Source organism: Cololabis saira, chromosome 9 (assembly GCF_033807715.1).
Source record: "Cololabis saira isolate AMF1-May2022 chromosome 9, fColSai1.1, whole genome shotgun sequence".
NCBI lineage: Eukaryota > Metazoa > Chordata > Actinopteri > Beloniformes > Belonidae > Cololabis > Cololabis saira.
In genome coordinates this window covers 2,342,768-2,365,785 of record NC_084595.1, presented here as the reverse complement: position 1 = coordinate 2,365,785, position 23,018 = coordinate 2,342,768, and positions in this window count along the sequence as shown.

The window sequence follows — 23,018 nt, the reverse complement described above, 5'->3', positions numbered from 1 at the left end:
GTGACATCAGACACCCTGGATATATTCACTTTGACAGCTAATAGTTCGAAGTATTTGGCTTTAGTCATAGATAGGGTGACAGTGCTGTTATAGTTGGATTTCACATAAATTGCAATTCCCCCTCCTTTCTTCACCCGATCTGATCTAAAGACATTATAGCCATCAATAGCGATCTCCTCATTTGACACACCTTTCTTCAGCCATGTTTCTGATAACACCATTATGTCCGTATCTGTTCTATTTGCCCAGATTTTTATCATATCCATTTTTGGGAGAAGACTTCTAACATTCAAGTGCATTAATCCCAGACCTGACATGTTTTTAAAGTCCATGGGAGTCCGTAAGGATTGCACACAGTCAGTTGGGCCAGGGTTGGGGCAAACATTTCCTGACATCAACAGTAAAAGCATGATGATGCATTTCAAGTTCTCTCTGCGTGATGAATGCACAACTCTGTTAGTTGACTGAGTTGTGCTTCTGGACAGAGTGAACAGGTCATAAAACAATTTAAAGGTTTGGAAGTTCATCATGTTTACATATTTAGGAGACAAATATATCTGACATGAATCATACTCATGAGATTGGTGAACAGGTGAGGCTAAAACACTAGTGATCTGTGTGTCATGTGGTGTAGGAACTCTGTTACCCTGTTTATGCTTCTGGTACTCAGGTGAGCCAGGTAGATTTAAAACCAGCAGAATGCATAATAATAGATTCATCCTTGTGCTTTGCAAGGAACAAGGTTGTTAGAATGCTGCTATGGCGTGTGGCCTGTGGCCTGTGGCCTGGCCTGGTGATGTTGAGCTGCTGCCGGAGCCTGGTGGCGTTGAGCTGCTGCTGGAGCCTGGTGATGTTGAGCTGCTGCCGGAGCCTGGTGGCGTTGAGCTGCTGCTGGAGCCTGGTGATGTTGAGCTGCTGCCGGAGCCTGGTGGCGTTGAGCTGCTGCTGGAGCCTGGTGATGTTGAGCTGCTGCTGGAGCCTGGTGATGTTGAGCTGCTGCTGGAGCCTGGTGATGTTGAGCTGCTGCCGGAGCCTGGTAATGTTGAGCTGCTGCCGGAGCCTGGTGATGTTGAGCTGCTGCCGGAGCCTGGTGATGTTGAGCTGCTGCTGGAGCCTGGTGATGTTGAGCTGCTGCTGGAGCCCGTGATGTTGAGCTGCTGCCGGAGCCCGTGATGTTGAGCTGCTGCCGGAGCCCGTGATGTTGAGCTGCTGCTGGAGCCTGGTGATGTTGAGCTGCTGCCGGAGCCTGGTGATGTTGAGCTGCTGCTGGAGCCTGGTGGCGTTGAGCTGCTGCTGGAGCCTGGTGATGTTGAGCTGCTGCCGGAGCCTGGTGGCGTTGAGCTGCTGCCGGAGCCTGGTGATGTTGAGCTGCTGCCGGAGCCTGGTGATGTTGAGCTGCTGCTGGAGCCCGTGATGTTGAGCTGCTGCTGGAGCCTGGTGATGTTGAGCTGCTGCCGGAGCCTGGTGATGTTGAGCTGCTGCTGGAGCCTGGTGATGTTGAGCTGCTGCCGGAGCCCGTGATGTTGAGCTGCTGCCGGAGCCTGGTGATGTTGAGCTGCTGCCGGAGCCCGTGATGTTGAGCTGCTGCCGGAGCCTGGTGGTGTTGAGCTGCTGCCGGAGCCTGGTGATGTTGAGCTGCTGCCGGAGCCCGTGATGTTGAGCTGCTGCCGGAGCCTGGTGGTGTTGAGCTGCTGCTGGAGCCTGGTGGTGTTGAGCTGCTGCTGGAGCCCTGACCAGGCCTGGTGGTGTTGAACTGGGATGAAGTTTAAAGTGTTCCAATGCCCAGGTAGACCAAGATATTATAAATGAGCAATTTAAAAACCTTAGTTAGAATAAGAGAAAAAAGTTTCTAGGCCTAAAATGATGCTAAAATCCAATAAAAAACTTCAGTAACAAACAAACATCAGACAAAGACAAAAGAGCTGCTGCCATCTTGGATTGGGCGGGGCACGACACTTCAGAAGAAATACGGGTGACATAGTATTGTGTGCTTTCTGGGATTTTCCACATAACTATGCAAAAACGGCTCATCTGGTTTGGTGGCGGGCCATGACGTCAAGGCCCGCTAAATCACCGCCCCCTCCACCCAGCTCCCTGCCTCCTCTCCTCTCCAGTGTACCATAAAGGCTGATTTATGGTTCCGCGTTACACCGACGTAGAACCTACGGCGTAGGGTACGCGGCGACGCGCTCGGTACGCTGAACCCTACGGCGTAGGCTCTGCGTCGATTTAACGCGGAACCATAAATCAGGCTTAACACGGAGCTGTTTAGAGCCTCTTTTGTTCTAATCACCGGAGGACAACTGCTAAAAAGACCCGCGACCACTGACTGGACTTAAGACAAGGGGACACTGCTGCTTGCATGCCTTTATTTTTATGATTGTTTGCTCTGGTTCGCCCTGCTGCTTTTCCGTGCATGCTTCGCCTGTCACTCCCGGCTTAACTCTCCGACGCCGCTGTGAGCGTATGGCTGGAGGAGGAGGAGGTTTGGAGGAGGAGCGGGGCAATGATTGACAGGAAAGGGGCAAAAGGAAGCGTTTTTCACGGGGCAAAAAAACACTGTAATAAAAAGCCAGGAATGGAGTACTAAAGTTTTTCTTGTTACACTCTTTTAGACACATTTGAGGGATGTTGGCCAAGACTTTTAATAGTGTTAAAAGCATGTTAAAAATGATGTCACAATACCTTTAATAACGTAAAAAATATATAAACACAGTATATGAATAATAACACAAAATACTAAAAAATAAAGTAATAGCTGTTGGTCAGTTCGGCAATCTGTCATGTCTCAACTATATCACTGAAATATGTAATGGGTCACTCGGGAATCGCTGGGAAGTCCAGCTCTCGAACATACACAAAAAACGGGTCCCACGTCTTATAAAAATTTCCAAGGGAGCCCCTCAAAACGCATCTAATCCTTTCTACTCTAACAAAATTAAGGACTTCTCTTATCCATACTGTGTGCGAAGGAGGAGTTGGAGATTTCCACTTGAGTAAGATCAAGCGTCTCGCTACTAGAGTAACAAAGGCTATAAAAGCAGCTTCTGAGGAGGTGAGTGGTATTGTGGGTGGAGATGTGCCAAACAACACAATCATCGCATTAGGCTCTATTACTTTATGAGTAACCCTTGATAATGATCCAAAGATTTCTTTCCAATAAGAGTGTAAAGCAGGACTGGACCAGAACATATTCACGTGACTTGCTGGGGCCTAGTGACACCTGTCACAAGTTGGGTCCACCTCCTTGTAGATCTTAGAGAGCCTGACCTTTGTGAAGTGCGCACGGTGAACAATTTTACACTGAATAAGTCCATGTTTTGCGCAGATGGAATACTTATGGACTCTGTTAAGAGCTTCCTCCCAGAGATCCTCTGAGATCTCCTCTCCCAGGTCTGTATCCCAAAGTGCTTTAATTGAATTTAAAGAGACAAGACGAAGAGAATTAATATGAGTGTAGAAGTGTGACATCATCCCCTTCAGGGCAGGTGCCGGCTTAAGGAATGACTCCAATGGAGAATCTGTGGGTGCATTAGGAAATTGAAGAAATCTATTTTTAACAAAACTGCGAATCTGAAAAAACCTGAAGAGGTGTTGTCTGTGTAGGCTAAATTTCTCAGATAACTGTTGGAAAGATGCAAAAGTGTCATCTATGTATAGATCTTTAAATGATTTGATGCCAAGACTAGACCAGATAGCAAATGCACGGTCCACCAAAGATGGAGGAAAAATGTGATTTGCAGTTATTGGAGCCAGTATAGAATATGTCTGGAGACCAAAGCAACGTCTGAACTGATTCCAGACTCGCAGGGACGATTTAACGATGACATTTTTCATGTAATCAGAAGAAAAACTCTGAATGGGAGAATGGGCTAAAGCCGAAAGTGACACTGGGCCACATGAAGCTGCTTCCATTTTAAGTCAGATGGGAGGGGAATTTTCTTGTTCCAAATAAATTCTGAAATAACGGTATCAATTTTGCAAAAAAAACTTTTGTGGGAGGAAAATGGGTACACACTGAAATAAATACAAGAATTTCTGCAGGGTGTTCATCTTGACTGAATTAATTCGGGAAGCTAAGGATAAGTTCAGCACTGACCACCGGTCAAAATCCTCTTGCATACGGGACAGAAGGGGAACAAAATTAGCCTTATAAAGATCTTTAAACTTGTCGGTAACCTGAACCCCTAAGTAGGTGAAAGAGTGCTTTGCAGTTTTAAATGGTAAGCTATGGAGTGGGTACTCATGTGCTGCCTTATTCAAAGGAAATAACTCACTTTTATTTAAATTTAATTTGTAGCCTGATATTGCACCAAATGAGTTAAATATATTGAGAGCCACAGGGATAGAAATGGGAAAATTTGAAATGTAAAGGAGGAGATCATCCGCGTAAAGAGAAACTCTCTGTTCCATCCCATTCCTGAAAATACCTGTAATGTGGGGGTCACAACGAAGCGCAATGGAGAGGGGCTCAATGGCTAAGGCGAACAAGAGGGGACTCAGGGGACAAACCTGGCGGGTGGAGCGATGAAGAGGAAAGTATTCTGACTGGGGGTCATTTGTCCTAACCAAGGCTACGGGGGATGAATAAAGTAGCTTCACCCATGTGACAAAATTCTTACCAAAGCCAAACTTCTCTAAGGTGAAAAATAGATACTTCCACTCCACGCGATCAAAGGCCTTTTCAGCATTTAATGATATCACAGCTTCTGGCACAGATGTCATGGGGTGATGATAGATTGTATCAAAAAGTCATCTTAGGTTAAAAAAAGAGTGCCTATCTTTAATAAACCAGTTTGGTGGGGAGAGATAATGGTTGGTAGCAGAGTTTCCAAACGTAGGGCCAGCATTTTAGACAGCAATTTAAAATCTACATTTAACAAACTGATCGGCCTGTAGGAGGAGCAAGCGAGGGGATCTTTATTCTTTTTGAGGATAAGAGAGATAGACGCTTGACTAAGTGTTGGGGGTAGACTAAGAGACGTAAATGACTCATTAAACATATCTATCAAAATGGGAGCTAATTTATATCGGAATGTTCTGTAAAACTCAATTGGGTAGCCGTCCGGCCCTGGGCATTTGCCACCTTGCATAGATGTGATAGCAACAGAAAGTTCACTAATGGTTATTGGCATCTCCAGTTTTTTAACCATGTCAGGGTGAACCGGAGGAATTTCAACAGTAGCAAAGAAACTGTCAAAGTCCTGCGTATCCGAATCAGCTTCAGACGTGTATAATGAAGCATAATAGTTTTTGAATTCATTGTTAATTCTTTTGGCGTCTATTGTAATATCTACCGATGTTTGAATTTGGGGGATTTGGTGAGAAGAGGCAGATTGTCGTAATTGATGGGCCAATAACCTGCCAGCTTTGTCACCCTGTTCATAATAATTACTTCTGGACTTAAGGAGTAGTTCAACAGCATGGTCTGTGGTCAGCAAGTTGAATTCTGACTGGAGAGAGAGGCGTTCTTTATACAGGTCTGGGGTTGGCGATGTAGCATATAAACTGTCCAGCTGAGCAATACGTTTTTTATTTCGTCCAATTTTTTCCTCTTTTGTTTTCTCTCATTACTTACATAAGAGATCACTTGCCCTCTAATGTAAGCTTTTAAGGTTTCCCACAATATGGAAGGAGAAATACCAGGGGTCTTATTTATACTCAAAAATACATACATTTCGTTGGATATTAATTCTACAAAATTTTCATCCGAGAGTAAGCGTATATTAAAACGTCACGGGGCCTGTGCATGAACTATCCCCCTAAATTGGACACTCATTGTGACAGGGGAGTTATCAGAAATGACTGTAGCCTCATAAGAGCAGGAGCTCACGGAAGGGAGAATTCTATTATCCATCAGAAAATAGTCGATTCGTGTGAACGTGCGGTGTACATGGGAGAAAAAGGAAAACGCTTTACCAGAGGGATTAAAAAAACGCCAGGGATCTGAAATTGCAAACTCGTCCATGAAGGTCTTAATATGAATAATCTTTCCTGACACAATACTCAATTCCATGTTTTTTAATAAATTACTTTATAATCTTATACAGACGAGTGTGCTGATTTCCTTCCCTTTGGACATTGTGTGTACACACACCTAAACAATCCAGACCTGCAAATTGCCCTGTTAAATCTTTGAGGCGGTCAGGGGGTACTTAGGATTGTCTGCTTGATTAACGTTTTTAGGCAACAAAAAGTAAAAATGATTAGCTCCCACGAAACTACGGCACAGTTGTCCAAAATACTGGTCGATGATCAGATTGAAAAACAAGGTTCTTGTGTATGTGTATTTGAGTGCTCTCACGTGTCTGCAGCATGCCCTCAGCCGGGCCCGCGTCTCCACCGGACCCCCCCTGTCGGCTCTCTCCCCCACCCCTAGTCAGTTCTCTTTCAGCACAAACCGACAATTCCGAGCCCAGTGTCCGAATTTTCCGCACCGAAAACAACAGTCGGCAGCTAAATTTGTTTTTGTTTTCAATTTGTTTTTTTTTTATTATTTTTATTTTTAGTGAGTGCTAACTGGTCCAAACTGGTGCAAAAGTGGTGACGGTGAGAGAATTAAAAGATCTGGAAAAGTACAAATAAACACCCTTGCGCAGAAAAGGAGCCACAAAAATGTGTGTGCATTTTTTTCTGTTTTTTGTTTTGTTGACTCTTGTTCACTGTAAAGTAACAAGCAGAAATGGATAAACATACGGACATTAACAAATTGGAGAGGGATTATTTCTTTCCATTTGATGGATTACATGATGATGACTTTGGAATTGAGGAGTCTGAAAAATCCGGATTAAGAAACGGTCTGGATGCCAATTGTGCTGCAATGAACAATGAGGAACTGAACCTGAAAACATTCACTTTTTCTGAGCACAAACTGTGTGATCCTGAGAGCAACATTGATCCAGAGAATAATGTTTACAACCGCATCTGCAGCAACTGTGAGTATTACACAGATGAACAATTCAAGAATAATGTCTCAATGAACGGTAACCTTTCATTAATTCACTTCAACGCAAGAAGCCTGCACAGGAATTTTGTACAAATTAGGGACTACTTGGGACAATTTAACATGTTCAGTGTTATTGCTGTGTCTGAATCGTGGCTGTCACATGAGAAGGAAGCTGATGTAGAACTAGAAGATTATGAATTATTCACTACTAATAGAACAAACAGACAGGGTGGAGGGGTTGCGCTGTATGTACATAAAACTTTCAAAACGGAAAAAGTTGAATCCATGTCAATAAGTGTAGAAAACATCATGGAAATGGTTACAGTTGAAATTAGTATTGATAGATATAAAAGTATAATCATCAGTTGTGTATATAGAACTCCGGGGTCTTGTCCAGATATATTTAATGATAATATAGGACATCTATTTGATAAGAAAGTGGAGAATAAGATATTTGTTTGTGGCGACTTTAATTTAGATTTGTTGAGTACAAAAAGACAAGAGATTTTCTGGATACAATGTATTGTTTAAGTTTATTTCCTACTATCCTCAAACCAACTAGAATATCAACACATAGTGCTACACTGATTGATAATATTTTTTTCAATGATGTTGGGAGTAAAGTTACGAGTGGTATACTTGTGAATGATATAACGGACCATCTTCCGGTCTTTTTAATTGTACAGAATGGAACCCGGATGACAACTCAAACTACAAGTACTAAATGGATTTGTAAAAAATCTCTTGTAGCCTTGGGGGCCCTAAAAAGGGATTTATCAAGACAAAATTGGTATCAGGTGTATTCCCATCAAGATCCAAATAAGGCATATGATGAATTCATGAATATCTTTATGTTGTTATTTGACAAACATTGTCCTTTACAACAACAGAGAATTTATAAATATGATGAGAAGCCCTGGATCACCAAAGGGTTAGACAATGCCTGTAAAAAGAAAAATGCATTGTATAAGAAATTTTTAAAACATAGAACTAAGGATGCAGAAAACAGATATAAAAAATACAAAAACAAATTAACCACAATCATGCGAGCTAGTAAGAAGAATTATTATAATAACCTGTTAGAATTACATAAAAGCAACACGCAAAAGACATGGAAAATATTAAGTAATATCATAAATAAAAGCAAAACCAAGTATGACTATCCAAATTATTTTGTTGATAACAATAAGCAAAATGTAAATACACTCAAGGATATTGTTAATGAATTTAATGATTATTTTATAAATGTTGGGCACAATTTGGCGATGCAAATTTCTGACCCAAAAATTAAAGATGATGTCAGTGAAAAGAATATTGATATTAATCCAAATACTATATTTTTGACTAAAGTGGACGAGAATGAATTGATTGAAGTAGTAAATAAATTAAAAAATAAAAAGTCAACAGATCATAATGACATCGATATGAACTTAATAAAAAATTTAATTCCATCCATAGCAAAACCATTTACGTATATTTGTAACCAGTCACTTCAAAAAGGCATATTTCCCAAAAAAATGAAAATTGCAAAGGTCATTCCTATCTTTAAAAATGGTAATAGGCACAACTTTTCTAACTATCGACCAATTTCTCTACTTACTCAATTTTCTAAAATACTTGAGACATTATTTGCACACAGACTGGAGGATTTCATAGAAAAACATCACCTTCTGAGTGACCAGCAATATGGTTTTAGAACAAATCGCTCTACCACAATGGCAGTTATGGAACTCATTGACAATATTTCGACAAATACTGATAATAAGGAACATACAGTCGGGGTTTTCATCGACTTAAAGAAGGCTTTTGACACCCTTGATCACACGATATTATTAAATAAGCTTGAAAGATATGGGTTTAGGGGGGTCGCAAAGGCATGGATTAAAAATTATTTAGAAGACCGTTATCAATATGTCCAGATAAATAATGAAAAGTCTGAACAAAGGATGGTGACATGTGGGGTACCACAAGGCTCAGTATTAGGCCCAAAGCTCTTCTCACTGTACATTAATGATATTTGCAAAGTATCCTGTATACTAAATTGTATTTTATTTGCTGATGATACAAACCTTTTTTTTTCAGGTAAACACTTAGAAAAGCTCCTAAATACAGTAGAAACTGAACTTAAGAAAATAAAAAGGTGGTTTGATGTGAATAAGTTATCATTAAATATAAGTAAAACTAAATTTATTATTTTTGGAAATCGACCTATTAACCAAAGTGTACAAATCACTATTGATAATGTGGAAGTGGAAAGAGTTTTTGTTAATAAGTTTCTTGGAGTGGTTATTGATCATAAGCTGTGCTGGAAGCCTCACGTTAACTTCTTAAAAAACAAAATATCAAAAACCATTGCAATTCTATATAAATGTAAAAATATTCTAACATTAAACGCATTAAAACTCCTGTATCAATCTTTAATAAAACCATATATAACATACTGTATAGAAGTATGGGGATACACATTCAAGACAATCACGAAACCAATATTCTTACTTCAAAAAAAAGCAATGCGACTCATAAACAAAGTTGGATACAAGCACCCAACCAATCAATTATTTATAGATTCAAATGAGCTTAAATTCAATGAACTGGTGGACTTCAAAACTGCACAGCTCATGTTCAAAATCAACAATAACATGCTGCCAGACTGTATCCAAAATATGTTCAATTTAAGACAAAGCCGTTACAACCTCAGAGGGGAAAGTATATACAGAAAATCAACAATCAGAACCAACACCAAACTAAGATGCACTACAGTGGCAGCGGTGGATGTATGGAATAAATTAGATATAGATTTGAAATTATGTAGAACTTTAACTTTATTTAAAAAAACATTGAAAAGAAGGATGATTTCCTTATATTAAATTAATGAGTGGCTTGATGTTGATTTGGGTATTTATTTAATTGGTGATTTGCTTTGATTTTTTAAGGATGAAGGTAACATGTAGACTGCACCTTTATTTTAAAAATCTTTTATTTTTTGAGGAATGTTTGTTATCCCTACAGAGGCAATTTGTTTTACGGGCAGTCTTTCTCTTACTTTTTGCTTTTATTTTATTAATTTAATTAATCTTTTTGAGGGTAGGCAAATAATAAGCTTTGCTTCAGCCTACCCCTTTTTCGGTCTAGATGTTATTTGTTTATTTGTATACTGGAAACTTTTTTTGTTATGTTATCTTTGAACAATTGAACGTTTTCTTGTTGTCAGTTTTACTCTTGGTTTTTTATTTATTTTTTTTTATGTCATGACTGAAAATAAACTAAATAAACTAAAAAAAAAACTTCCCAAATGTAAAGTGTTTATTGATAATAATAATAATAATAATAATAATAATAGAGTCTCGATTTATGTGTTTTTGCTGCATCTTTTAAATCCTACAGAAGCAGTTAAGGTAGTACTTAGGATTACCCGTTTGACTAGTTTTGTTTTTTGGTCTCAGTCATCTGAAGTCTCACCTGCAAAGCCTCCAGCTGTTTAACGCTAAAGCTTCCTGTTTTTGGAAATTTAAGTTGTCTGACCCACAGATCCAACTGAGATATAGAGTCTTTTCCATATTTAACTATCATATATCTCACATTTGGGGCTGACAAATCTGGTCCCTCGGAAAGATTACTGTCAGAGGGTTCTCTCAGACGTTTGCAAGTTTAATTTTCACGAAAAAGGAAAACAGTAGGCTACTCAAGGTTTACCCTTATCAGGGTCTGTGATGTCACAGAAGCCTGAACACCCGAGCAGTTTGCTGACGGAGATAGGAGTCAAGGTTTAGATTACTCACTATTAAATTGGGATTTCTTAAAAATCTTTAAGCACAATTAATTTAATTTTGATTTTAGAATAACCGCAATTTGGATTATCTTTAAAACAGAAAATAAAAGTGTAGCACTGCTAAATCTTAATTTTAATTTACCCTTTAACTTTAACCGGATTCCAATTATTTTTTCTAAATTAATTTTTTGTTCTCCAGACAGTCAAAATTGTTATGCCAAACATTAACAGACAAAACAAAAACTTCTTAGTATTCATAGGCCTTATGTGTCCCCAGACCCGGTCTGGTCACTCTAGATTCCCCGAACCCAGAGCCCCATGTATTCCAGGGTACCAGCACCACCGTTACACCCCCATGTATTCCAGGGTACCAGCACCACCGTTACACCCCCATGTATTCCAGGGTACTAGCACCACCGTTACACCCCCATGTATTCCAGGGTACCAGCACCACCGTTACACCCCCATGTATTCCAGGGTACTAGCACCACCGTTACACCCCCATGTATTCCAGGGTACCAGCACCACCGTTTACCCCCCCCCATGTATTCCAGGGTACCAGCACCACGGTTACACCCCCATGTATTCCAGGGTACCAGCACCACCGTTACACCCCCATGTATTCCAGGGTACCACCGTTACACCCCCATGTATTCCAGGGTACCAGCACCACCGTTACATGTCCATGTATTCCAGGGTACCAGCACCACCGTTATGCCACCAGCCCAACCGAGGTCCAGTATCTTACATTTGAAGAAAGATCTACCTGAAATACAAAATATCTGCCTGTCAATCTCGTACAAACTACAACTATGTGCTCAGAATCTGATAGTTCTACCTTTGTTGGCACTGAAATGCTGTGGACATCCTTATGTATGCAATTCCTATAATAGAGCCTCAATGAAAACACAAAAGTGAATGAAAGCACATTTATTCATTTTAAATATTTTCAGCTTATATACACATTGATTGTATTCAAGTGAAACATTTACATTTTCTTTTAATTTGTCATTTTCACTCATGTGGCTATCTGGCATTAATGACTGGTGACATGGACGCATGTTTCTGTGTCTCCAGCTGAAATAACTTTCAGAAAGCCTAACTGTTCCCCGTCTTGCTCATCTTTAGGAAAGTAAATTCATTTTCCCATTTTTACAGATATTTACACAAAGTATTCGCTTTTTGGGCACAAAATGTCTCCTCTCTCGTTACATCCATCCATCTCTGATTTGTTGTTCCGAGTTTGTTCCAGTTGTTGGCTCTAACCTCCCAGAACTGCCCCCAGGCTGCAGCAGGGGGCAGTTCTCGCGATGCTAGTGACAATTCAGTTTGTAGTTTAAACATTTTTAAATTGTAAAACGGGAAATTTACAGGAAAATACTAATACAGGAGGACGGCGGGAAATAGGGTAAAATACAGTAGTTGCCAGCCAGAACGGGAGATTTGACAGGTCTGCGGGGGGATTTCCTCCTTCTGCTACCAGGGAACAGCCATCTATAAAATCAATGAAGACATTATATTTATTTGAAATACTTCTACAAACCCAGGGATGGAAATAAAGCATCTTCTCACATATAAAACTGTTTAGGGCGTAGCTCTGACCCGTCTGAAAGACCTCATCGTTCCACATCTTCTGGGTCCACGCAGCAGATGTGCAGACTTTCCAAAGGTCGTAGAGGACGTAGAACCTTCAGTAATCCCTGGTGGAACCAACCAGCTGGTGTTCAGGACCCCTCGCTACCTCCAACACTCGCTTCAGAACTTTCCTTTTAGACAAAACTCAGATTCAGGTACCCTGATAAATGGAGTTACATCTGTTATGTAGGACTTTATTTAAATGAGGACTTGGCAATATGTCTCCAATTAGTGAATTATGTTTTGGATGCAAAAAAGCACACCCTGATAAAAATGACTGTCATTAACAGATTTGTGCAGTTGAGATGGTGCCTCGTGGTAGGATAGTGTGCACTGCATTGTGGGTAATTGGTGTGAAGTCGTTGTCTTGTCCACTATTTTAAATGTGGTGAAATGTATTCCGTAATAATTGGACCTAAACAGTGAAGCTGAAACTCACATAATCTGAACAGTTCAGATTCCAGTTCCTGATCTGCAAAATGAACAAGTTCAAGTTCTTTATTTGAAAATATGTTGCGTTCTGTTCAACGTTCTCACAGAAATGAACGTGTTCAATGAACGCGTTCATTTGATTGCGTTTATGCACAACACTGGTGTGCAGAGGTATGCTGCAGAGCTTTAAGTGGACCGGTACTGGTACCAGTAGGCGGTACCGTTTAATCCCCCCATGGATCAGCTACCGGGACTTTTCCCGGCTCTCCCTGATAGTTGGAATCCTCCCCGACCTCTCCACACTCCACATCTCGTTTTGTTCAAATATAGTTCAGTAGTTCCGGTTTGATTATGATTTTGAGGTGTTTTTATTTCATATCTTTATTTTTTCTGTGATATTTTCCATCTTAACACCATGAAGGTTCAAGTTAATAAACGTGGCTCCGTGACGCGTCCAAGGAACCCTGGTTAAAGATTAATCCATTTATGAGCAAAACCATAAACTTCTGCAGGGACTTTATTCAACTTTGAACTTTTCCTTGATTTATTTTGAAAATGTTTAACTGTACATAAATCCTGCAGCAGGAGGAGCTGCAGAAGTCGTTTACAGAAATATTCAGGCTGATTTTAAGGTTTATTTATTCCAGTTACATCACATGTCCATCCGTCTGGAAAACACACATTTATCATAAACAGAACAATTAACTTAATGTGGAGACTTTTAGTCAGATGTAAATGAAAGAATTAAGAATGAGATTTAAGAAATAATACCAAACATATTTTAAATGTATAAACACAGATTTATGTTTATTCTGACTAAACTGAATTTGTTTAAGATAGTTTTGACTAGCAGCACGGTGTCTTAGTGGTTAGCACTGTTGCCTCACAGCAAGAAGGTCCCCGGTTGGACTCCCAGGCCCAGCAGGATCTTTCTGTGTGGAGTTTGCATGTTCTCCCCGTGCTTGCGTGGGTTTTCTCCGGGTACTCCGGCTTCCTCCCACAGTCCAAAAACATGCATATTAGGTTAATTGGTGATTCTAAATTGCCCGTAGGTGTGAGCGTGAGTGTTGTTGTGAGCATGGTTTGTGTGTTTACATGTGGCCCTGTGATGGACTGGTGACCTGTCCAGGGTGTAACTCCTGCCTCTCACCTGAAATGAGCTGGGATAGGCTCCAGCAGACCCCCGTGACCCCGCAAGGGATAAAGCGGGTAAGATAATGGATGGATGGTTTTGACTCGTCGTTACCTCAGAGTTACCGTTAACTTTGACTCGGGACGTTTTTGAGTTGGACCGTAGTAAAACAACTTTGTGGTGCTTCATGAATCTGATTTGGATCAGAATTGAATAATTTAGGACCTTTGTCGTATTCTTTAAAGGTAGTAATGAGTGAAGCTTCAGTGAAGCCGGTCCTCCCGTTCTGACTCCTCATCCACACACATCTGTACAGATGTTGATGGCTGCACACATGGATGATGTTTTCCTCAGGTTTCCTCTCATTACAGTTAGTTTCTGAAGTTTTCCACCTCAGCTGCTCCAACCCTTCAAGTCAAAGTTAACGGCAACTCTGAGGTAACGGGAGTCAAAAGTATCTTAAACAAATTCAGTTCAGTCAGAATAACCATAAATCAGTGTTTATTCATTTAAAATATGTTTGGTATTATTTCTTAAATCTCATTCTTAATTATTTAATTTACATCTGACTAAAAGTCTCCACATTAAGTTAATTGTTCTGTTAATGATAAATGTGTGTTTTCCAGACGGATGGAGATGTGATGTAACTGGAATAAATAAACCTTAAAATCAGCCTGAACATTTCTGTAAACGACGTCTGCAGCTCCTCCTGCTGCAGGATTTATTTCAAGTTAAACATTTTCTAAATCAATCAGAGGAAAAGTTCAAAATTTAATAGAGTCCCTACAGAAGTTTATAGTGTTGTGCATAAATGGATTAATCTTTAAACCAGAGTTCCTTGAACCCGTCACGGGGCCACGTTTATTGACTTGAACATTCATGGTGTTAAGGGCAACTGCGCCGCAGCGTCATCTGCTGAAATCGTAAAGCAATTTAGAAAAGTTAAAGTTTAACATTTTTGCTGTCAGAAGGAGAAGTTCAGTCCAAACACGTTTTTTTTTTTATTTTTTTTATTTTTTATCCCCGATTTTTTTCCCATTATATCACCCAGTGCTCCTACCTAAGCTACAGTCCTGGGCATTGCTCCCTCTACCAACCCCGGAAGTTCCTGCACTGAGCTCAGGTCTCCTTCTTAACCTGAGGAGTGAACAGCAGCTTCTTTTCACCAGACAGGGTGGGGATTTTCCGGCCAGACGTAGCGCGTGGAAGGATCACGTCATTCCGGCCGGATCCTCCCCACCCCATCTGTTCCCCGGTTGGCCAGAGGGGGCAGTAGAGCCAGAGGGGGCAGTTTTTGTGAGGGTAGAGAACATTAGCTACCCAAGGGAACACGGGGAGAACATGCAAACTCCACAGACCAGCACAACACTCTACAGGATCACTGGTGAACAATAATGGTGATGAGATAGGTCGAATTAGTCTCTTTAATCTGATCAATGCAAAGACAGAGTCAAAGTCATTGCAGGATGGGTTTGATAGAATTTCAGGATCCACTGAGTCAGGGGTTTGTTAGCCTGTCAACAGCAGGGAACAAATATTCGTATTATATCTGCTCAGTCTCTCTTTCTAACGTCATAATGAACCTGTGAGTTGGTTTTCCACCTGCGTTCAGCTCTTTGTCTCTTGTTTCAGCTCTGACCGGTGCAGCATCTCCAGGGAGGTTTCTCTTTAGCAGGGATCCCCTTCACCTTCCTGGGAGCAATGCCACCAATAATACTCATCATTTAGGGAGGTTTCTCTTCTGCTTCTGCTCTTATTGCGTCCTTCACCTGCAGGTGGAACAAGAACATGTTTTACACAAAATAAGATGATTGATGTCCTTCAGAAACGATCCACAACTCTGAACATTTATGTGCAACACGTCTTCTCTTCATGTGAAGATAAGAGGCAGCAGACCAGAGTGGTGCTGGAACCACGTCTGCTGATCTAAATCTCTGGATCTTTATGAGTGTGACACCGTCATGGAGGAGCGACGGCTGAGAGGACGAGGAGGAGCTCAGTCCTGTTAAAGGTCCAGGGTTTCACCCCGGACCCTCACTAACACAAACCACCAGGAGAAACATGTTCTAACGTACCTGCTGACTCTAACACAAACCACCAGGAGAAACATGTTCTAACGTACCTGCTGATTCTAACACAAACCACCAGGAGAAACATGTTCTAACGTACCTGCTGATTCTAACACAAACCACCAGGAGAAACATGTTCTAACGTACCTGCTGATTCTAACACAAACCACCAGGAGAAACATGTTCTAACGTACCTGCCGACTCTCAGGCTTGCCGTAGCGCATCTCAGTGGCGAAGTTTTGAGAGTTGTACTTCTCCAGGTCATACTGCTTCTCTGTATTCACCAGTGAACAGGCCTTATTCACGATATCATCAGCTGGACGGGGTGAATATTCATTATCCAGGGGATTGTTGACTTTCCACTTGTCCTTCTTCACCACGTCCTCCAACTTCTCTTTCAACACGACGCCTGTGTTAGCCCCCGACTCTAAAAGGACGAACAATGAAGAAAAGTGTTTGAGCTGCAGCTCACTGAGATGATCTTGACACCTAAAGATGCTGACATGGTTCTACATCTGCTCTGTTGCTGATTCACACCGTTGAGCAGCTGAGAACAACCTGAAACCTTGTTTGGTTTTGTTTCAGTCTGACATGTTGGACGTTGGAGGAACCAGGAAACTCACCGGCTGCTCCGAGGTGAACGACGTCTCCATCACCAACATAAACAGCCCAGTGTTTACCATCACCACAGGAGATCTTGATCAGGTCTCCAGGTTTGATCTCCTTTTTATCCTTCAGTTAGAATAAAAAAATGTAATCAATCAATAAAGAGATTGTGTGACTACAACAGAAAGAATCATAGAAACAAACCAGTCAACCCAGTTGTTGGTTTGAACTGGAGTGGAACAAAATTAAAGAATACAGACCAACAACAGCCCCCCCCCACACCCCCACACCCACCCACCAAAAGCACAAATAAAAAATGAAATGTACAAACCGTGTCAACGCTTTTCCTGATTGGAGCGGCCGGGCTGATGGAAGCTGGAAGAAAAACAGAATCAGACACCAGAAGTGAGTTCAGAACATCAAACACATCTAATAAAATCTAATATAGTAAAGCATGAATATTCACTTTGATCAACCAAGGCATTATATATATATAATATATATAATAGCGTTTTATTCTTGTTTTCTTGATGGTTAGTGTTTTATGTTTAACGTAGTGCGCCGTCAGAATTTATTTAGGGTATTATATCTATTTTTGAGACTGATTTGCTGCTACAGTTATCATTTTTCCTTGAAATCCAGGTGGTTGTTCTCTTTTTTTATTTTTAGGGCCCGAGCACTTACAGTGAGAAGGCCCTATTGTATCTGTAGGAATTTTTCTTTTTCTTTTTCTTCTGACGAAAGGAGGGCCTTTTTGCCCCCCTAAACGTGCCCAAAAAGTCACCAAATTTTGCATGCAAGTCAGGCCTGGCGAAAATTGCATTAATGGGCGTGGCCTAATGGCTCAACAGCGCCCCCCGGAAAACTTTGTGCGTCAAGCCCCACAATACGGTTTGACGTACATGCACGAAAATCGGTACACACCTGTATCATGTCACAACTTAAAGAAAAGTCTCTTGGCGTCATGGCCCAAACCCAACAGGAAGTCGGCCATTTTTTATTAATTGTGTAATTTTGGCGCAATTTATGCCATTCCTTCGGCAGTTAATACGGCCTGAACCGTAACGTGCACCCAGGTGTGTTATACATCAAAATGTGCGTCTCCATCCTGCGACCACACGCATTACTTTTCTCTTTCAAAAGCGTTACCGTGGCGACGCTAGACGCCAAAAAGCACGCCCCCTTCATCTGATTGGTCCATTTGATAGTTCCTAATTTCTGCCATAACTTTTGAATGGTTTGACACAAAGACTTGTGGGCAGACTAAAATATCCCCCGTTGCTAAGTCTTGTCTCAGGTCCGTCCTAGTTACTGGAGAATCAACACTGTGTCCATTAAGGACCTTATGGGACGGTAGTGATTGTTCTGTCTGTCTGTCTGTCTGTCTGTCTGTCTGTCTGTCTGTCTGTCTGTCTGTCTGTCTGTCTGTCTGTCTGTCTGTCTCGAGGAAAACAAACCCCCAGACAGCAGAAGTGAGTTCAGAACATCCAATAGATTTGTAGTTTCTGCAGGTTTGTGATCTCTGACAGTAATCACCTCTGAACTCTTCAGAGTTAATGACTTTAGTTCAGTGAGAGTTTAGTTTAGTCTCTGAACTCTTCAGAGTTAATGACTTTAGTTCAGTGAGAGTTTAGTTTAGTCTCTGAACTCTTCAGAGTTAATGACTTTAGTTCAGTGAGAGTTTAGTTTAGTCTCTGAACTCTTCAGAGTGAATGACTTTAGTTCAGTGAGAGTTTAGTTTAGTCTCTGAACTCTTCAGAGTTAATGACTTTAGTTCAGTGAGAGTTTAGTTTGGTCTAGACCAGCGGTCTCCAACCAGGTCCTGGTTCCACCGTCCTGCATGTTCTAGATGTTTCCTGCTTCAGAACAGCCTGATACAAGCGACTGTGTCGTTAACAGACTTGTTCAGACCTTGATTACTGGCTAATGATGAATGAATTAGAATCAGGTGTAGCAGGACAGCACAGGGACCAGGTTGGGACCGCTGGTCTGGATCACTCAGGGAACATTTATTCCCCAAATAAAAACAGAACACAGTCCCTTTTAACAAATGATCAACAAAACCCTTCAAATAAAACAGAATGATACAGGAATGAAATTAAGAATAAATATTTGTAGACTTACAAGACACAAAACTTCCCGGTGCTGCTGCTGCTGCTACCGGTGCTGCTACTGGTGTTTTTGCTGCTGCTACCGCTGCCTTATGTCCCACGGCTAATCCTGTTACTACTCCTGATACTCCTGATACTACTACTCCTGCTGTTATTCTTGCTGCGTTCTTCACCTGCAGGAGGAACAAGAACATGTTTTACACAAAATAAGATGATTCATGTCCTTCAGAAACGATCCACAACTCTGAACATTTATGTGCAACACATCTTCTCTTCATGTGAAGATAAGAGGCAGCAGACCAGAGTGGTGCTGGAACCACGTCTGCTGATCTAAATCTCTGGATCTTTATGAGTGTGACACCGTCATGGAGGAGCGACGGCTGAGAGGACGAGGAGGAGATCAGTCCTGTTAAAGGTCCAGGGTTTCACCCCGGACCCTCACTAACACAAACCACCAGGAGAAACATGTTCTAACATACCTGCTGACTCTAACACAAACCACCAGGAGAAACATGTTCTAACGTACCTGCTGATTCTAACACAAACCACCAGGAGAAACATGTTCTAACGTACCTGCTGACTCTAACACAAACCACCAGGAGAAACATGTTCTAACGTACCTGCTGACTCTAACACAAACCACCAGGAGAAACATGTTCTAACGTACCTGCTGACTCTAACACAAACCACCAGGAGAAACATGTTCTAACGTACCTGCTGATTCTAACACAAACCACCAGGAGAAACATGTTCTAACGTACCTGCTGATTCTAACACAAACCACCAGGAGAAACATGTTCTAACGTACCTGCTGATTCTAACACAAACCACCAGGAGAAACATGTTCTAACGTACCTGCTGATTCTAACACAAACCACCAGGAGAAACATGTTCTAACGTACCTGCTGACTCTCACTAACACAAACCACCAGGAGAAACATGTTCTAACGTACCTGCTGATTCTAACCATGGGCGTAACCATGCATTCTTTGGGGGGGTCGTGTCCCCCCCAATACTGGGAAAATACCAATCTGTCCCCCCCAATAATATTATGTACAAATTTGTTAAATATTTCCTAATTTTATGAAACCTGGCTCAACAGTCCGTCTCTTGTTATTTTCGATAATTTACCGATCAATTTATTTCCGTTTATAAGGAAAACTAAAGTGTGTGACCACCCCCCTCCCAATTGTACACTTGGTTGCGTCCATGTAACGGCGGCTCGGTTTGAACCACCGGCTCCAACCGCCAAATGACAGAGGAAACAATAGACAGCGTTGTGTGAAACCGTGGAGGGAGCAATGAGTCCTTCGTTACCGAAAAAGCGGAAAAAGCAGGACATACGACGTTTTTTTCAGACAGTAAGCAACTACATAGCTAAAGAGGAGTGATGTTGTCAAACTGAGTGTGTTAATATTTGAATTAATTTGAAATATTTAACTCGTTAAAAAGGGCTCAGTTTGTTAGTTGAGATAGCTAAGTTAGCTTGAAGTAAAGAGACTGGTATCATATGAAGCTAGAGCAGTGTCTCCCAACCATGGTTACGCCCTTGACGTTTATATAAATTAGACGTTTATATGCACCTAATTTAGGTGCATATAAACGTCTTATTTTTTTTTTTTTAAATGTGCCGCGCGCCCAATGATGCAATGCGCCCATTGTGTCGTTGAAAAACATATATCCCCCCTCACAAAAATAAGAAAAATAGAGAAACATATTTTCTCATCAACAAAGCATATTTCACATAAACATATTTTTTAAAAGTTTTTCAAGTAGGGCTGAAACGATTCCTCGAATAATTCGAGTAATTTGATTACAAAAAATGATCGAGGATTTTTTTCTGCCTCGAGGAATTGTTTAATTTATCTATTTTTTTTTTTTTTTTTGTTTAATTTCACCAGCTCAAAGCAGGTATTACGCCCGAACTACATTTAATGCGACACAACGAGCTGCCGCCGCGCACGTAAATTAGAACAAAGAGATGGCGGGTATTTTTGGTTTTCATGCTCAGGCAATGAGTCTGCAATGGCCCAGACGGGAGACACATGTAGCTCAGTACTTAACTTTTATTTTTAATCCACTCTATATTCTTCTGGTTGTTCTCCGATATGTTCCCCTAAAGCCTGAATTATGGTTCCGCCTTAAATCGACGCAGAGCCTACGCCGTAGCCTACGGCGTAGGCTCTGCGTTGTTGTAACGCGGAACCATAAATCAGCCTTCACCCGGTACGCAGTCTTGCCACATCCAATATGGCGACGACGTTGACATGGGGCGTCTACGTTTATATGTCTATGGTTGCTGCGATACGTCAACGTCGCCGCCATATTGGATGTGACATGACTGCGCTGTAAACTAATGCAAGTAAATTTACTTATTTTCATAAAGCGCCTTTCTACAAAGAAATGTACGTTTTACGTCTTATTTATTCATTCACACACGCACTAATATACTTGGGAAACAGTTAGGCACCAAATATAATATATTTAATTTTCTCAGATGGCCAAATTAAGAACTTTATTGATCTCACAGGAGTCATTCATGTTATATCAGCTATAGAAAACAAGGTAATGCCGAAAAATAATATATATCCCCCCTCACAAAAATAGCATATTTTACATAAACATATTTAAAAATTTTCAAGTAACAAAATAACATATTTGAACAATTTTTCAGATTTATTCATTTTATATTTTATTGTCTGAAAAATGGTTCAAATATGTTATTTTGTTATTTTGAAAAATGTAAAATTTGTTTTGTTGATGAAAAAATATGAGAAAAATGAGAAAAAGTAAATAAAACTAGTAAGAGAAGCAGAATATTTAAAATAAAATGATCCTCAGGGTCAGTTATTGTTCTTCTGGTACAATAATAATGTCTGGTCATAATGCAGGCAGCACAGAGAGACAGGGAGAGGGATGCTGTCAGGACAGGCCAGACAGGGGCAGTCTCTGAAGACATGGATGATCAGGTGAGACACTGGAATGGGAACTATAATGTAATTTAGTAGAGCACATAGACAGTAAAAAGTTTTTAAAAATGTAGTTATTTCAACACTACATGGTGTGTATTTTTCAGGAGACTAACAGGGATGTAGGGACAGAACCAGGCAGGGAGAGCAGTGATCAGCGCATGGAGGAGCTTGGTAGCTGCCCACACCAGCCCAATACCCGCTTGATTCAGACTCAGTCCCTGGCAAAAAAGACTCTCAAATTTCAGGACAGTTGGTTTACACAGTACACATGGCTTCATTACAGCCCCTCCTTGAAGGGCGTGCTGTGTTTTTACTGTGCCAAATATTTTGGAGATCAGAAATCCTCTTTAGCCAGTAAGGCTGATGGAGCTTTTATTAAAACAGGATTTAGCAACTGGAAAAAAGCACTCCAAAGGTTCTCCCAACATGAAGACAGTGATTGTCATTCAGCAGCGATGACGACACATTTGCACCGCAAAAAGCCTGTCAGTACACAGCTTTCCTCTCAGGTAAAAAAGCAGCAGCACATAGCCAGAAATAATCTCTTAAAGATTGTGGGGGGGGTGATGTGCTTGGCAAGACAGGGCAATGCTTTAAGGGGGCATGACAACAAAGAGGGCAACTTCCACCAGCTGATTAAATACAAGGCAGAGGGTGATGAAGAACTTACAAGCTGGCTTCAGCGGCACAATAATTTCACCAGCCCCAAAATTCAAAACGAGGTCCTGAAAATCGTCAGTAACACAATTGTACATGAAATTACAAAGGAGATCCAATCATTGCCAGTTGTTCAGTATTCCCTCATCATTGATGGGACACAGGATGCAGCAGGACTTGAGCAAGAGTCCTTCTGTCTGCGCTTTGTTGACAAAAATTTGCAACCCAGAGAGGAATTCATCGGCCTATATCAGGTTACATCCACTACTGGAGAAAACATAGCTAATGTAGCTAAAGATGTGCTAATTCGCCTAAATCTCCCACTATCACAACTACGGGGTCAAACTTATGATGGGGCAGCCAATATGTCTGGTAGGATGCAAGGTGTGCAAGCTCATCTCAAGAAAGAACAGCCTCTTGCCGTGTATGTTCATTGTGGGCCGCATTGTGTAAATCTGATTACCCAAGCCACCTGTGTATCTTCCCCTATTATAAGAGATGCAATGCAGTTAGTGCATGAGTTGGGTGTTTTATTCAATCAGTCTGGGAAGTTCAAGGCTATCTTCACTGCTATAGCGAAGTCAGATCACACATCTCCGCACACATCTCTAAAGCCTCTCTGCCCCACCAGGTGGACAGTGCGAACGCCAGCCATGCGCTCTGTCCTCACCCAATACAACTCTGTGCTC